This window comes from Crocuta crocuta, unplaced genomic scaffold, assembly GCF_008692635.1.
Source record: "Crocuta crocuta isolate KB4526 unplaced genomic scaffold, BGI_CrCroc_1.0 scaffold24, whole genome shotgun sequence".
In the NCBI taxonomy this organism is placed as follows: domain Eukaryota; kingdom Metazoa; phylum Chordata; class Mammalia; order Carnivora; family Hyaenidae; genus Crocuta; species Crocuta crocuta.
Genome location: NW_027530974.1, coordinates 12817698 through 12836077, shown reverse-complemented (window position 1 = coordinate 12836077; position 18380 = coordinate 12817698). Strand labels below are relative to the sequence as shown.

The following is an 18380-nucleotide window of genomic DNA, read 5'->3' as shown; positions in this document are numbered from 1 at the left end:
CTGAGAAGAGGGGTGAGTTGGGGGAGGGGCGTAAAGAGACGAGGGAGTGAGACGGAATCATCCACCATTGTAATCGAGCGACAGACGTATCCATTGGGACTAATTATAATAATGATCCCAGTCCATAACCGACTCAGGGCTTGAGTGCACCTCTCTATGCCAAGTTCTCAAATTTGGGCACCTGGATTGCACCTATGAAGTTGGCATTTACCAAAGAAACCATGTGCAGATGGATATTTGCATGTGAAAACCGGGTAATTGTGTGTGTGTGAGCAGGAGCTTCTGTGCACAATTATCAGCCTCTCCTCAAGATGTTGGGAGCAGTGTCTGGTCCTTTGGAAAGCTGGCCTGCAATTTGCTGGTGCAGATCTGATTCTGTGTGTGTACGAGGCACGTGCCCAGGTTTCAGAGAAGTAGCTCAGCTGAGTTGCTACGTGTGTGTTGGCCATCAGCGATGTGCCCGGCACTGTAACGGAGTGAGGAAGGGCTCAGGCTGTGCGATCAGATGGATTCCAGCCCCATGACAGCATTCAGCAGGGCAGGATGGTGGGAGAGAGGACTTTGAGGAGCTGCTGATCACTGGGTACGCTTGAGCACTCAGGCTGCACGTGTTGTCAGAGAGTCATGTAGGTCTCTACAGAAACGAGGCTTGGAGGAGAGAAGTTAGAGCTGTGGCAGAGCAGGGGCTGTCCTATGAATTGTTCTGAGCTCTGCCATCTCCCAAGGGAGCTCAGTGAGCCCTTGGGGAAAGAAAGAGGGACCCAAAGAGCCAAGATGTCCATCTGTCCATCATTCTTCCACATAAGCATTTCCCTCTTTTATTTATGAGCTGCACTGGGTCCTGGGGAGAACTCTCCAAGGCCAGTGTAAAAGGCATGGGGACAACTTCCGTAGCCAGTGCTGTCTGTAGTCTGCGTTGAAGATGACAAGAGCCATGAGATGCCAGATGGCGTCTGTCCGTCTCCGACCCCGGACCTGACCATGCGGTTGGCTGGGGCACTCCTGTCTTATTCTTTATTGATATGTGTCTTATGCTTTCTTCAAGCTCAGATCAAGGTGCACCTCTTCCCAGAAAGCTGCCCCATAAGAGGGGCGCTAGCTCTACCCCCATTATATGGATGAAGAGCTGAGTCACAGAGACATGAAGGAACTAATCCAAGGTCATAAAGCCGGTGAGTGGCAGAGCTGCCATTGGGCACTGGTCACCTGGCTCGCCGAACCAGTGCTCCTGGCCGTTACACCACGCAACTGCTCAAGTACGATAATCTATCATATATATTTTTATCATATAAACTCTAAGGGCCCCTTATTTTCGTAGAGCCTGTTGCGGTGCTACATGCTCTGTGTACTCAGCTGTAAATTTTCCACGAAGAAGCAGAGGACTTTGTTCTGGCCCTGGACAGATCACTACCAGCCTTGGGTTTAAAGTGCATTTTGATGGTTTTATAACATTACTAGAGGAATACAGTTGACAACAGGGAAGGATGGTGGACTTTGGCTCTTGTAACAGTTTTTTTTTTAAGTTTATTTATTTATTTTGAGAGAGAGAGAGAACAAGTGGGGGAGGGGTAGAGAGAAAGGAAGAGAGAGAGAATCTTAAGCTGGCTTTGTGCTGTCTGCACAAAGAACCCAACCTGGGGCTCAAACTCACAAACTGCGAGATCATGACCTGAGCTGAAATCAAGCACTGGGGACACTTGGGACGCCTGGGTGGCTCAGTCGTTGAGGCGTCTGACTCTTGACTTCAGCTCAGGTCATGATCTCACTGTTTGTGAGTTTGAGCCCCGCATCAGGCACTGATGGCGCAGAGCCTGCTTGAGATTCTCTCTCTCTGTCTCTCTCTCTCTTTCAAAATAAATAAATAACCTTAAGAAAAAAAAAGTCTGATGCTTAACCAACTGAGCCCCCCAGGCCCCCCTCTTGTAGCAGTTTTATGCCACCAGCTGGCTTTGGACAACCTACCTCCAAAAGGCAGTTCTCAGAGGAGAAGCAAGACCCAAGGGAAAGCGGTGTTACTCGGGCCGAGGTGTGAGAGCCCACGAGTTCTGTTGCCAGTGTGGGCGGAATATCACGAGGTATTTTCTGTGAGAGGTCGGGGTTTCTCCTGAAATCCTACTCCACCCTCCATAGTCTCTCGCCCTCTGCTCAGCCTCCAGGAAACCAATTCACTTTCCTTTCCTTCAGAAGCTGCCACTGTCCCTCAGAGTTTGTCTCCTCAATATTCTCCAAAGACAAGCACCAAAGACCTTTTTGTTTTAAGGCTTTTAGTGCTGATCACAGAGGGAAGATGGAACAGGAGGAAAGTANCTGGGTGTTATATGGAAACCAACTTGACAATAAACTATTTGTAATAAATAAATAAACAAACAAAAACAAAGATGAAGAAGCAGTAAATGGTTCCATATCTTACAAAGTCCTTGTTGTCACAATCCCTTGGATAGAGGTTTAAGCTCTCTTGGGGATCGTGAAAAGAAGCCTCGAAGGTATTTTGTCCTTTTCTGAAGATGAGGCTCACCAAGTTGTCCCACCGTGTTCTGATTCTACTTTGGCCATGTCACAGGGATCGTTTCTTTCACCTGCTTCGTTCCCAGCCTGAACGTGCAGCCTCTGCCTTGGTTTCCTGTAGAGATTTGGCTTTTCAGAAAACCTCTAGAGTGAGTTGTGATGACTGGTTTAATTGACTGTTGCCTCTCTGGGTCTTTTTCTGTATTCACCTAAAGCCCCACGGGCAGGAACTATCCCTCTGCTCTACTGTCTCCCCACCTGTTGATGGATTCTTGCCCAGGGCCTAGCCTGTTGTCCACACAAGCAGTGTAGAAATAGTTTGTGGCTTGACTTGGGGCATTAGTATCGAAAGGCACTTAATTCTCCAGTGATAAATTTATACAATTTATCCTTAGCATTAACCAGGAACCTTTAGGGAGATTTTTTTTTTTGGTATTTTTGTATTTATTTATTTTATTTATTTTTTTTTTTGCTTTAAATATTTCTTTGGGGGAGAGGATACCACACTGCTACTCAATTAAACATGAAAACATTTTACAGTCTTGAGGTCTTTTAATTTATGTCTTTACATTTATCATGCCATGAACTCATAAGGAATGGGCTCCAGCAGCTCAGGCTCCTTTCCATTGGTTCTCACGAAGTGTGCTTCTCTGGGCGGGGCAGGCTGGCGCTTCAGCTGAACCCAAGTACCCTTCTCCTTAGCTTCCTTCTTTTTCTGATCATTTTCTTTCACACGCTTCAGGAAGCTGTCTCGGCTCTTTGAGTGCTTAATATGCTCAATACGTACATTAATTCTCTTAGCAAGAATCTTTCCCCCTTTTATACTCTGAACGCTAGAGCTGCTCAACACCAAATCCCAAGAACTCTTTTCCTGAAGTCTAGTTCAATTTGTTTCCTCTGACAGGATACAAGGCAAACACCCAGTTTGCTTGAGTTTGAAAAGGAGACTTCCTTTGCCCCACTTGAATGACGAATAAAGACATAAGTCCAATTGGCAAAGTGAAAAGGGGGTGTGTATTTTCGTATTTAAAAACCATCTAGAAGATGCCAGCAAATACAGGAATGGGTGGGTAGGTTGAGCCAGCCCCACAGGGTGGGAAAATCCACTTCGAAATGGCTTAATAGGATATACTGTCTTGAATAATGAAATAAGGAATTCCTGGAGTAAGGGAGAGCTGCGTAGGGGTGCGGCTGTGCAGGAAGAAGGCATCCAAACGTTCCTATTGCGTTTCTATAGTTCGATGTGCTTTGACGATTTGGTGCCAGAAAACAGAAAGACACAAAAGAGAAGAGGCAAAAAAAGAGGGAAGGAGGGTCAGAGGATCGGGAGAAGGGGCAGCCAGATCAGAGAGGCAAGATCAGGGACCAAGCATCACACATGGGGTGGGAAAGACAGACTTTAATGAGGCAAGAGAGAGGACAACATGATGAAAGTATGACCAGACACGGAAAGCACGTCAAGTGAAAGCCAAGAGCTTTGTGAAGCAAATAAGGAACGTCAACCCCAAGGTCTGCTCTCCCTGCAGGATGGGTGGCCTTTTCCCGTCCCTCTGTCTGCACATCTCAGGCAGTTGTAAATGATGAGGCCACCCAACAGAGGAAGGAAGTCCCCTGAACCTCATTCTAGGGGGTAGAGTGTTGCTGGGGCTGTTGCCGACAGACCAACGCGAGCTTCTCCCGGGAGAAGCGGCTCTGACAAGACACAAGATTTAGAGCAGATTATGATATTAATCGTCATCGTTTTTGGCAATCATGGAGGCTTGCACATGTAAGACTCTTTTAAAAATCTTACGGTGCTGGTGACTCATTTAATGGGAATTTGGCGCTGATTCAGAAGACAGTGCTTCTGGGCATTTAGCAGCCAATCCCAGGAATGCAATTTCAACAATTTAACATACTTGCCCACTAACACACAACACAACACAAAACAAAGCAACAACAACGATACGTTCCTACTCTAAAATGATATGTCAAGACTATTGTAAGTGGAATAATCGTAATTGTTATCATTATCATCGTAATGATGTTAATTGTTTTCATTTGAATGTGAATTTCTGAGAATAATCCGTTCAGCTTAGGGTCTGTAGTCAAAGGAGTGCATTTACAGCGTCTGTTGTGCAGATGATAAGGTAGTAAGGCAGTAGTCCAAGAGCCACTTTGTAGATTTGTCATTAGTGACATTAGATGTCCAACAAGGGAGGCACCTGGGTGGCTCAGTCGGTTAAGCATCTGACTTTGGCTCAGGTCATGATCTCATGGTTTGTGGGTTTGAGCCCCGCATCGAGCTCTGTGCTGACAGCTAACTCAGAGCCTGGAGCCTGTTTCAGATTCTGTATCTCCCTCTCTGACCCTCCCCTGCTCACGCTGTCTGTCTCTCTCAGAAATAAATTAAAAAAAAAAAAAACATTTAAAAAAATTTAGATATCCAACAAGGGTATGTAAAGTCATTAAGTATTTCTCCAGTGCCCTTCTCCTTAAAATAGCCCATAAGTTAGGTTGTTCACCTCTACCTCACGGGGATCAACATCATCCCCAGGAGCCTGGAGGAATCCTGATGCTTGAGCTAACATCTTCTGGCCCTCTTCATGGCCAGTGTCCTTTCTGTTGACCCAGAGGCCTCATCTCTTACTTCAAGCTCCAGAATAGTCTCCATGTTGTTATGGGTCTCTGAGGTCCCATTCCCTGATTTGGATGCATGGTCCAGCTCTGAGTGCCTGTCAGACTCTGCTCCCTGAGTATTTCCAACTAGGATCCCTGACTCTTCATCTCCAATATTCCCTCTTACTACTCTTCTCGCTGAATCAGAGAGTTGAGAGCTTACTCCTCTCTAAACAAGGTGGCCTTACATTGGACCTTGTGGGGAGGCCTATGAAAGTTGCTTTTTAAAAAAATCTGTTTTAGGGGCACCTGGGTGGCTGAGTCAGTTAAGCGTCTAACTTCAACTCAGGTCATGATCTCATGGTCTGTGAGTTTGAGCCCCACATCAGGCTCTGGTCCGACAGCTCAGAGCCTGAGCCTGCTTCAGATTCTGTGTCTCCTTCTCTCTCTCCACCCCTCCCCTGCTCATGCTATGTTTCTCTCTTTCTCAAAAAAAAAAAATCTGTTTTATAAAAATCTGGCATGTATATAGTTTAACATTCAAATATAACTCTTCCTCTTGTTATTAAAGCTCAACCCCATACTCCAGTCTCAGTTCATGATACCCCAATGCAAATACTTCTCACTTTTTCAGATGTTTCTTCTTCTCTATTTCCAGTAATATGTTTATGTCTTTATTTTATGATTTTCAGTTTTCTATGCTCTCTTTTGACTCTTTTCTATGAAAAATAGTTATTTAGTTTCTGCTTTCCACTCCCTACTCTCTCTCTTTCCCTCCCTCTTCTTCTTATCCTCTTAATTATGTATCACACATCTACTCCTGCAAAATGAATTACTGTAGAAGTTAGTGCCGCAACGTAATAAATATTCATTATCTCATAGTTTTCATGAGTCAGGAATTTAGGGGTTCTGGAGCTGAAGGATCTTGACTTCAAGGTCATTCACATGGATGGCCAGTTGGTGTTGGTTGTTGGCCAGAGGCCTCAGTTCTTCTCTATTTTGGCCTTTCTACNCTTCTTCTCTATTTCCAGTAATATGTTTATGTCTTTATTTTATGATTTTCAGTTTTCTATGCTCTCTTTTGACTCTTTTCTATGAAAAATAGTTATTTAGTTTCTGCTTTCCACTCCCTACTCTCTCTCTTTCCCTCCCTCTTCTTCTTATCCTCTTAATTATGTATCACACATCTACTCCTGCAAAATGAATTACTGTAGAAGTTAGTGCCGCAAAGTAATAAACATTCATTATCTCATAGTACTATTTCATGAGTCAGGAATTTAGGGGTTCTGGAGCTGAAGGATCTTGACTTCAAGGTCATTCACATGGATGGCCAGTTGGTGTTGGTTGTTGGCCAGAGGCCTCAGTTCTTCTCTATTTTGGCCTTTCTACAGGATGTGTGAGTGTCCTCATGACACCATTGTGGCAAATCTATTGCCTCGCTCATTCCTTGTTGAGCTGTGAGTGCGTGGTGGCCATAGCTTCTGTGAGGGGGCTCTCTCCTGGAGCTACAGGTGTTTTTCTGTGTTCGGGAAATACACCCTCCCTTTGTGCCTTCAGCACTTACCACTGTAACAGCTCCCTGCTCCTGCCTGCCTTAGGGTACTTCATCATTTCCGGCTGGATTCCCTTAACCTTGGCCACATTTCTGTAAAGAGTTAAACTCTTCTCAGTTTGAGTGAGCCCTCTCTTCCCTGCTCACACTGACTGACACAGAAGTAAATTTTTGATCCAGCGTATATCTGAAAATGTCTTTATTCTACCCCCACCTTTGGGTATAAAATTTTAGGTCGAAAATAATTTTTCCTTAGGGCTTGAGAGATGTTCTGCCATTCAGCTTTCAGTATCCCTTTTGATGACACCAGTGTGATCCTGATACCCAATCCTTTGTAGGTGACTTGTGTCTGCTCTCAGAAACCTTTGGGAGTCTCCTCTTTATCTCCAGTGTTCAAAAGTTTCATGATGATATGCCTTGATATATGTTTTATTTCATTCATAGTGCTATACACTCAGCGACTCTTTTCAATCTGGAAAGTTCTGGGAAATCCATTACCTCTTTGATAACTTTCTCTCTCCTCTTTGGCTCAGTTCTCTTTTTTTGGAACTCCTTTGAGTTGAAAGATGAATTTCATGGACAGATAGGTTATCTTAAGTTTTCTCTTCTTTTTCCAACTTTTTTTTTTTTTTTTTTTGGTTTTCCAAGACACTTTACCATCTAATCTATTTAGTTTTTTATTTACCTGCCATATTTTATACATTCCTATTTTTCTTTCATGGATGCAACATATTTAATATTATCTCCTTTTGTCTCTCATAATTGAGACTTTCCTCAGATATTTGGTGATTCAGATTTGCCGTCTTCTGTTTAAGAGTGAGATGCCAAATTTCTGATAGGTGCTCTGTGCACATGAGTTGTTGGCTGTTGGGTTTCACTCTGGGTGATCAATGGACATCAGTCTGTAGATTTTTCTCTCAGTCTGGTTGGTTTCCTCAAGAGAGGGACTCCCTCATCCAGTGCTGTCCCATGAAAACCTTTGGTATCAGCACTGTCCAATATGGTAGCCACTATCACATGGCTGTCCAGTATTAGCAATGTAGCTAGTATAGCTGAAAAAGTTACCTTTACTTAATTTTGCTTAATTAAATCTCAGTCACCTGTGATGAGTGGCCATCATATTGCACAGCTCAAGTCTAATGTGCTGCGTTGGCTACCAACCTACCAGCTAAGGTGGAGGAAAAGTTGCGGAATCCCATGATTCAGGGTGCAGGCTCACCTAAATTTCCCCTTTGCAGTAAGCTCTCACTCTGCCTTCAGCTGTTTGGAGCCCAAAGTCTCTCTTGTTGAACTTCTCCACACGTCCAGTCTTCTGAGGCTGGGGGAGGGACAATCATCTGACCACATGAAATAGAAGACAGACTTTGGGGATCCAGATGCTACTCACACGTCTTCCAACTAGTCCTCCTGTTTTCCTCACCTTCTGAGGGTCCTGTAGCATGAACATCTGGCTTTCCAGGATCCCTTAGGGAAAACGGCTAGTTTCTGTGGCTTCCTCGGCTGCAGATCGGTTTCAGCTTTCTCTCATCTGCTAAGTCAGCTGCAGTTGACCTTCCAGCTCGCAGTTTTTGCTGTCATCTCCTCTCCAGGTCTCCCTGGCCATGTGGGTTGGAGCCATTTCTTTTTTCTTGCCTCTGTTTTAGTGAAGTTTCTGCAGGAAGAGAAGATTGGGTGTGTCGGCACCTCCACACCGGCAGCTGATTACTTGGTTTCCACACTTACTTGGTCTAGCTCTTCTGCCAAAGGCATGGGATTGTTTATTTTCCCTACAGATGTTTTTGTGATGTTCTAAAATGGAAGCTATTGTTCTAGTTGCCATTACATTATTTATTTTAGCAATAGTGGGATATCTTGCTAACAGAGGTGGCCAGATTTGGTTGTTCTATTTTTATGGCGCTCTCCTCAGATTTTATCTAGTGGCCTTAGCAGGACAGTCTTGAGTGTTTAAAAGGAACATCTTAGTCTCACTCGTCTGCTCATATGAGTGAAACCAGGGTTATAAAAATACCCTTCCTGGCTGCAGAAAACGGAATCGCTTCCAGGATTCTCTTCTCAGATTTTTTTTTTTTCTTAGAATCCCTAAGGGTGTTCGCATGTGTCCAGAAATCAGCTCTGGTCATTTATGAATCCATTTGCTGGCCAAGCCAGGACCACACAATAGCCCCGAGTTGGAAATTTCCACTAGGGTGTCATTCTGCATTTAGAAACTTTCTCCCACGGCCCGTGCCACTGGAGATTAGCATTGTTGGTGAAAACAGGCTCCGCCTCTCTGAAAGACAGAGGAATGGAGGCATCTCCTCTAGTCTGGGTGTCAGTCACATTTGGGAGGTGAAAGAGAAGTGCCAGTACTGGGGTATGTGGGGCCAGAGGTTCTCAGACCTATCTGTGTTACAACTTACCTCTGATTCTAGTGTGGGTTGAGCTTTGACTTCCCGCTCAAGCCCTAACAGACTCCCGTCATGCAGTGACCCCCCAGCGGCTCTCAGTAGATCTCTGTTAATCTGACCAGACAGCGTCTCCACAGCAAGAGAGAGAAAACTCCCTCTGTCAGCTATAGATTACATCAGAAGGAGTTTCATAGTAAAAGTGCCTGGACCCAGTGTAATCTGGCTCTATCAGCTCACGCTTCTTTCCAGCATCCACCATCTTCTCTGATTCTCTGACTCTCTACTCTTGAGTTCCCTCTCGGGGACCCACTACTCTTTCTTTCTACCCAGCCCCCATCTGGGAATACGACTGTTCATTACACATAAGTCTCTATCCCAGAAACCCCCGGGATCTTATGATTCAATCCATTTTTTTTTTCTTCCATGAATCTCCTTAGTAGTTTCCATGTGGATGTCGAAGTGTGAGTAGGTCGTGATTCTCCCCACGACCCTTCACCCACTCGGCCCCGACTCCACTAGCTAGCCATATCCCACAGGCAAGTCCAACAGGATGAGCACAGGATAATTTTGTCTGAGGCAGTGGTCTTCAAAGTGAACTTCACAAGATGGTATGGGAATAAAAAAACAGAATTTCTATTTTGTTTTAGTTTATTTTATAGGGGTATAATTGACGTATACCACTATTATTAGCTTCTGGTGTACAGTGTAACGGTTCACTATTTGTGTATAATGCAAATTGGTTCCTCTAATATGTCTACTTAACATCCATCACCATACATAGTTTTTGTTCTTATGATGAGGACTTTGAAGATTTATTCTTTTAGCAACTTTTACATATGCGATACAGTATTACTATTAACTGTAGTTGCTGTGCCATTTCTTTTTTCTAATCTCATACTTAAACATTTTTTTGCACACATGTTTTACATACATATATAAATGTTCTGGTCCACAGTCAAACATTTTTTCCTCGTGCGGTAGAGCCTTATTAAAGTAGGCAAACCAGTATTTCCCACAAGGGTGCCTGTGCACCCCAGAGGCCCCAGACTCCTCACTATGTCCGTCTGTTTAATACTTTGCACGTAAAGGGTTACTGTGGTACAGTTTTTGCGTGGATATTATGCCTAGTAACCCTTTTGAATTCATCAGTAGGGTGACCAAACTCGTTTTGATTTCAACTTTCAGGAAGTCTACCCAGTGTTTGCCTACCAAGACTTTTAAGTCCAGACAACAAGCACCGAGTTTTAAAACACAGCATATTTGAACTCATGTTATTAATATTGTTACTACCTGACTCTTGTTGCCCACACAGAGATCAGTTTTCAGGATTTTTTTCAACTTGTGAAACAACTGTTTCCTTTACGTTTCTTTACCATTGCTGTGTGGTTGATTGCTTTCAGCTGCCACGAGCTTAGACGTTTATAGGTTCCTCTTTGAAGTAGAACTTGAAAATTTTGAGAAAGCTCTTACAAATGAATCCATTCATCACAGTAAACTGAACTGTATTTATCCATATTGAGGCCCACTCATGTTGGCGGAGGTTGCCGACTCACCAGACTTTGGCCTGGGCTTACTGAGATGGGCTCATGTGGCGCCTCACTGAAGTGTGTAAGGAATAATTCAATAACACAAACATAGAGCATCAGTATCAGTGTGGTAGGATGATGTGTGTACAGAGAATGGAGAGGACTTGACTTTGCTAGCTGCGTAGCATCTTCAGATCAATGACATATGTGTCATCGAGGACTAAGTTCACTTTTCCATGGTCTACAAGCAGGTGTTTCATTCCTTCAGCTCCATGATGGCCTCTAAGAACTCCCACCTCCTGGTACTTATATTTGGTGAGTCCGCTTTCACATCAGGCAGAGGTGATCAGTGTGAGCAAGAGAATGTGGCAAAAGTGATGGTGTGTTACTTTCAAGGTCAGGTTTTAAAAGACACCTCGCTTTTGTCTTATTTGCTTTCCTCATTCTGTGTTGGACCATCCACTCTAGGGGAACCAAGTCACCATGTCGTAAGCAGCCTGGTGCCAGGCCCTGTGCTTGTTAGGTATAGGATATAGGGAGGTAAGACATATCCCCTGTTTTTGAAAATAATTTAGTCTTGTAAGGGAAGTGAAACGATCTCAGGCAAGTACAGTGCAACTGTACTAGATACAATAGAAGTAGAATGGGCAAACCTTCCAAGGAATCTCAAGGAGGCCATCTTTATTTCAGCTTTGGTTGACTGAAAAATTGCCTTTGGAACTGAAGAAGAACAAGTAGAAAAAATGGGCTCCCTGAGACAAACAGGGAATGAAGGGGGAAGGGTCCTTTCAGACAAACAACTGGGTATGTAAAAGCAGGGAATTGGGTTCAATTAGAATTTATTGGAACAAAAAAGAATCTATTAGACCTTCTCTCATTGAGCCCACTGAAAAGGTAAAAGATGGGTGACAGAAAATGTCTTCCTCTAAAATCATATACCTTTTCAAGACCCCTTGAAACTCTTACATTGACATTATTAAATATGGCAGCCATTCTCATAATGCAGCAAGTCTAAACAAAATGTGTTATAAGTGTAAGGTCCACACCCAGATTTGAAGTCTCAGCTAGAAAAAGGTCAATGATCCTATTAATGACTTTGTACATTGATTAGATGTTGAAATTATATTTTTGATATATTGGATTAAATGGAACACATCATTAAAGTTGATTTCATGTGTTTCTTTTAACTTCCTTAAAAGGGGCTGCTAAGTTTCAAGTTCTGTCTACGTGGCTTGACTTGTCTTGTTCTTGTTGGATGGGGCTGGCTTGGAGGCTGCCTCTGCAATAGCCCAAAAGAGCCTGTATCACCAGCACTGTGGGTGATGAGGGAGGGATGGGGTCAGGAGATGCTGAGGGGACCACAGACATGTGCTTCGTGCTATACTCTGTGCTGCGAGTGTTTCATCTGAAGCCTGGGAAAGCTTAGCTGGAAAGGAGGTGGTGTGTATGAGTTTGGAATCCAAGGGAGTGTCGTGTGTGTCCTGGGCAGCTTGTAGTGTTGACAGGCATTCCTGGTGACTAGTGTGTGACAACGCTTTAATTATACCCTCCCTCCGTCAGAACCTCTTTGGTTCAGAATTCTCTGGATCATCTGCCTCACTTTCGCTTCTAATATTATGGCATAGGTGGAGGGGGCGGGGACTGTGCTAAGAGAAAGGTGAGGGGTGTACATCCTTGGCAAGAGAGAGAAGTTCTACCTTCTTTAGAAGAGCTGAGTCTGGTTCTGGATATATTCCAGTCACTCTCTTGGAGGGCTGAGATTCTAGTGTATCTCTATCTCTCCGCATGGTTTGGGGTCTTTGGTGGATAATTCTGGGGGCAAGCCATAAAGACATGCTTATCTTTTTGAGTTGTGAGAGACCAGAATCGGGTTTTTATTGGGCCGGAAGATACAATAGCAGCCTCCTAGGCCTGGAGATTCTACCCATTGGCCCATAACCTCCAGGGACTGGCAAGGTCAACTGTTGGAAGTCATTCGGATCCTTGACCATGTGCTGCAATGGGGCATTGATTCTATTCCACTCTCTGGCACAGACTGCTGTGTGATCTTGCCAAAACATCTCTCTGTGTCTTTACATCCTTATTGGTTAACCCATTTCCGCATCTGAATAGCCAGAGTGCCCTGTAGATTTACTTCAGAACATTTTTTAAAGTGCAGCGTCAATAAGAACATTGTGCTTTTTCAGATAGAGAGCACTCTAAAAGAGGATAATTGATTGTATTCCAGGACCTCTCTGTGAAACTGAAATATTAATAGAAGAGGTCGTTGCCCAATGATGGGAATATTGCCGGGGGTGGTAATGAACCCTGGGTCAGAGGATCTCTCCTGCCCCCTCCAGGTGACTCCAGACAGTTTAAGAATATGTGGTCTGAATGAGCTCCACACTGCAGACCCAAGTAGGCTCTCTCTCCTAACATGAAGACATGATATCGAGTTTTAGGGAATAGCTGTTGTAGTCCGTTAGGGCTGCCCTAATAAGGTACCGCAGGTTGGGTGCCTTAAAGAGCAGAAATGTATGTTCTCACAGTTCAGGAGACTCCAAGGCCAAGAGCAAGATGTTGGCAGGGCTGGTTCCTTCCAAGGGCGGTGATGGGGACTGTTTTATGCCTCCCTCCAGCTTCTGGTGGTCTGGTGGCTTGTAGATGCACTGCCCTAATCTAAGTCTTCACCTTCATGTGGTATCCTCTCCAAGTGCATGTATCCATGCCCACATTTCTCTTCTTTTATAGAGGACACCATTCCTACTGGACTAAGACCCACCCCCAATGACTTCATTTTAACTTGATTACCTCTGAAAAGATCCTCTTTTCCAACAAAGTCATATTCTGAGGTTCTGGGGATGACCACCTCAACATATACATTTTGGAGGGAAGAGGCACATAATTCAAGCCATAACAAACTCTATTCAAGAAAGTGTTGATATGTCTTGGGTTCAGTTATTTTTATGTACATGTAGCAGGTCTGATTAACTTCCCTTTGTTGAGGGATAAATATAAACCTATCTTCCTTTTCTATGACTATGGTCATTTGTGTTCTCTCAGATTTTCTCTTCCACTCTAGGGCCTGGATCCATAAGCACATTCTACTCAGGTTCCACATTTCATGCATTATCATGGTTACATTTGGTTATTGCGATTCTGATCTATTCTTCTCCGGGTAAGGGGATTTGCTTCTGGTGGTATGGCAGATACCCTATGGGACCCTCCCACTATACAACTAAAATATTTATTACAGAAAGAAACATCTTTTTCAGTGCACCACTTGGCTGGAATAAAAGTAAGAAGTCATCAGAGTCTTCTTTTTTTTTTATTTTTTAAAATGTTTATTTCTGAGAGAGAGAGAGAGACAGCGTGAGCAGGGGAAGGTCAGAGAGAGAGGGAGATACAGAATCTGAAACAGGCTCCAGGCTCTGAGCTGTCAGCTCGGAGCCCGACGCAGGGCTCGAACCCACAAACCATGAGATCATGACCTGAGCTGAAGTCGGATGCTTAACTGACTGAGCCACCCAGGCGCCCCATAAGAGTCTTTTTATTATTTTTTTAAATGTTTATTTATTTTTGAAACAGAGAGAGGCAGAAGACGAGCAAGGGAGAGGCAGAGAGAGAGAGAGAAGGAGACACAGAATCAGAAGCAGGCTTCAGGCTCTGAGCGGTCAGCACAGAGCCTGACACGGGGCTCCAACTTGTCAACCATGAGATCGTGATCTGAGCCAAAGTCGGATGCTCAACTGACTGAGCCACCCAGGCACCCCCGGAGTCTTCTTTTTAAATAAACTTTTGCTTTTGGAATAATGATGGATTTACAGAAAAGTCACCAAGGCAGTACATAAGATTATCCTCTTATACGATTGGGGTACATTTGCCAAAACGAAGCTAATAACATTGATACCTTACTATTGGCTAAACTGCGGACTTCATGCAGAGTTCACCAGTTTTTCTTGTCTCAGAATCCAGGCCAGTGCACTACAATGCATTTAGCTGTTATGTCACATGAGTCTCCTCTTAGATTTTATAATCTTGACAGTTTTTTTTAATGGTTTTTTTTTTTTAATTTATTTCTAGGAGAGAGAGAGAGACAGCGTGAGCAGGGGAGGGTCAGAGAGAGAGGGAGTCACAGACTGAAACAGGCTCCAGGCTCTGAGCTGGCACTCAGCACAGAGCCCGATGCGGGCTCGAACCCACGAACCGCGAGATCATGACCTATGCGAAAGTCGGATGCTTAACCGACTAAGCCACCCAGGAGCCCCTAATCTTGACAGTTTTGAAGAGTCCAGGTCAGATATTTTGTCGAATGTCCTTCATTTTGGGCTTGCCTGCCAATTATCCTAAGGTTATAGAGTTTGGAACAACAAGGAGGGATGCTCTAAAATATGTGAGTTGCCAAATATCCCTAGGATTTACTGCCAAACCATGAAGGCCAGACACACTGAGCATCAGTTTTTCTGACCTCACAGGGCGTATGCAACAGGATATAAAATCTAGGGCTTTCTCAAGGTGAGGAATAAAACAGGAAGGCACTGTCTACCCCTCAGTCTCCACCCCCCCCCACCTCCACATGGTAAGCTGGGAGCCCAAGGAACTATAGTCCCCGTTAGATTAAAGAGAGATAAACGCCACCACCAGAAAGGGACTCTTAGAAAATTTGTCCATCACAACGCTAGGTGCTGGGTGGAGGAAAGAGCTTCCCATAGAACCTATAACCCTAACCCAACTCTCATGTTTTCAGTCTGAATCTGTACTACATTGGTGGGCTGAAAAAAATCTCACACACGTAAAAATATAATTTGGAAACAATCCTGTGTAGAATCACCAGTCGGTATATTTCGTGTTATAGTTAATATATTTTAACATTTTAGTATATAGATAGTTTAGAAACAAAAAGTATATAATAGTTGGAAGTAAAAAAAAATCAGTAATGAAGGAGGCTGAAGAAATTGAGAAATTGTGAACCAGAAGATTGATCTAAATGAATCATTCAGTCTGTGGTCCTATGAGACAAAGATTTAGAAAAAGTGAAAGGAACGTTAAGAGAAAATAAGAACAGAATGAAGAACTCTGTCTTTGTTGTCCAAGAGAATCTTCTCCAGTGATAGAAACGTCTCAAAGAGTCACGTGTGGCTAGTGACTGCCATATTGGACATCACAAGGTTAACTTCCGTCAACTCGGTGTTCTAGAAGGAGATCGTTAGAGTCCGGAGGAACAATATCCAAAGAGATCATGGCTGAGAATTTTCCAGAGTTCCTGAACTCTAAGCAAGATGAAAAGGCACATACACCACAACCCACCATCGGCAAAGCTTGGAACGCCAAGTAGGATAAAGGAGATGTTTACGAAGTGACCAGTGAGCACCACCAGGTCGCCTCTCACCAGTACCAGTGGACACTGCTGGACAAAGGACCAGCGTCTTCAGTGTTCTCAGAGAAAACTTGTCAGTTTACAATACTTCATCCTGCAAAACTTTCTTTTTTGAACAAGGGTCCAGTAACACCATTTATAGACAAACCATATCGGACAGAGTTTGCCGCAGGAAAACTGATACCAAAGCAGATTCTGAAAGATGATGTTAAACAGAAGGAAAATGGTTCCTGGTGAAAGGTCTGAGATACGAGCTGGGATGATGAGCAAAGACGTAAGTAACCCTAAACAGAAGACTTCAAAATGATAAACATAACGTCTAGTTTGTGTGGAAAACTAGGCCAAAAAATCTAAAATATTACAGCCAACCAGCATGTAAGAGGGGAGAAGCTTGATCGTGGTTGTATAAAGTCTTTGTCTTGTTTAAAAGGAAAAGCGAACACGAGGGCATAGGCCAAAACCTTTGGCTTTCAAACAACTAGAGGCTAACAGTGGAACAGGAAAAGAAAATAAATAACCCAAACAGAAGGAGGCATATAGAAAGTTTGAAAGGCACAATTAGTGACCTTGCTCAAACGGGCCTGTATAGAGCATGGCACCCTGCTGTAGGAGAAAATACCTTATTTTCAAAATACATGAAATATTAATGCCAACTGCTCAAGTCCTAGGGCCATCGAACTGGATTTCAAAAGATCGTATTCGCCCATATTGCGGTCTCCTACCACAAATAAATTAAGTTAGACATAATAAATTAAGCACATTGTAGAGAAACTACATTCATTTGGAAATTAAATATATACAGTACGTGTAACATGCTCACAGGCGTCCTAATAACTGATGGCTCGAAAAAGAAATCCTAATGAGGATTTAAAAATACTTGGGACTAAAAAACAAACAAACAAACAAACCTAGTACTGAATAATTAATATATTAGAAATCAAAACTTGGGAATGCAGTTAAACCAGTACTTAGAAAGTTAATGCTGACATTAGAAAAAGAGGAAGGATCAAAATTATTGAGAGAAGCAGGAAACTTAAGGAGTAAGAAAAAGAACAGACACAGTATGGTTATGATTCTTACTGATTCATTGAGGCAAGCATTATTTACTGAGCCCCTAATATATACTAAGAAGACAAAGTCCCTAATCTTCCAGCTTCTTTTCCAATGGGGTAGCAGACAGTGCATAAGAAAATGAATGAGTGAGGGGCGCCCGGGTAGCTCAGTGGGTTGTGTGTCTGACTTCAGCTCAGGTCGTGATCTCACAGTTCGTGAGTTCCAGCCCCGCGTTGGGTTCTGTGCTGACATCTTGGAGCCTGGAGCCTGCTTTGGATTCTGCGTCTCCCTCTCTATGCTCCTCCTCTGCTCACGCTCTCTCTCTCTCTCTCTCTCTCAAAATAAATAAAACATTAAAAAAGAGAAAATGAATGATAATGATTTCAAGTAGTGAGAAGCACATCAAAGCTGAAGAACATATAGCAGAGAAAAGGAACGGAGGGCGTGGTGAGGTGGTGAGGCGGCGGTGGCTATTTTAGACTTCAGCATCTCTTCCAAGGACAGGAACCCGCGTAGCCATGAGGAAATGGAAAAAGCCCACATCCTAAATAATAGAGTGATAATGGGCTCCCAGCCAGACGGCTTCTGCACGCGGCCATTTGTGGCCGGGCCGGGGCTGTGGGTAGGGAGGCTCCCAGAATGGACACAGGATGAAGCAGGGGCATAATTGTCATCCAGGATCGAAGCTCCAGGGACTCTGAGCCCTTTGCCTGATTCTCTCCTGACTGTTGGACCCTTGTGCTCATGTTGTCGCTGCGGGTCCTGCCCTCCTGGTGGCCCCTCCAGTCTTCTTTGGAAGCTCCCCATGTCCAGACCATTGTCCTTTGACCCTCCTCCGTCAGGCTTTGTCCTGCTTTTCCCGGAGCCTGGTGGGATGGCCAGAAGAGGAGGCAGCGTGTCGCAGCATCCCGGTTCTAAGCCCAGCTGGGTGACATGGGCTAAGTCCGTCTCTGGGCCTCTTCATTGGTGAAATAGGAGGGTCAGCCCATGACCTCTAGGAGTCTTTTCGGGGCTCTGATTCCACAATACTGGGAAATAAATCAATGCTAAGGAATACCAAACATGGGGGCGCCTGGGTGGCTCAGTGGGTTAAGCGTCTGACTTCAGCTCAGGTCATGATCTCGCGGTTCCTCAGTCCGAGCCCCGCGTGGGGCTCTGTGCCGACAGAGCCTGGAGCCTGCTTTGGATTCTGTGTCTCCCTTTCTCTCTGTCCCTCCCCTGCTCACGCTCTGTCTCTCAAAAACAAATAAAGGTTTAAAAAAATTTTTTAAAAAGGAATACCAAACGCTGCAGAGGTGTGGGAAAACATGGACCCCTCCCAGGCCACATTTACACGGTAACAATGCTTTTCGACACCTTGGCCCACACCCCCAGTAGAATTCTATCAGCCATTCAGGCAACAT

At 44.1% G+C, this 18380-nt stretch overlaps 1 long non-coding RNA gene and 1 other non-coding gene across 4 annotated transcripts in view; one reads left to right on the top strand and one right to left on the bottom strand.

Annotated features, from left to right (window-relative positions):
• LOC144236379 (uncharacterized) overlaps window positions 1-18380 on the top strand; it is an 80351-nt gene that overhangs the window by 19192 nt on the left and 42779 nt on the right. The gene's annotated exons all lie outside the window — the stretch shown is intronic.
• On the bottom strand, window positions 3392-3518 carry LOC144236488 (small nucleolar RNA SNORA27). The gene has a single exon (XR_013336573.1). It is a non-coding gene; the product is annotated as a small nucleolar RNA SNORA27 (small nucleolar RNA).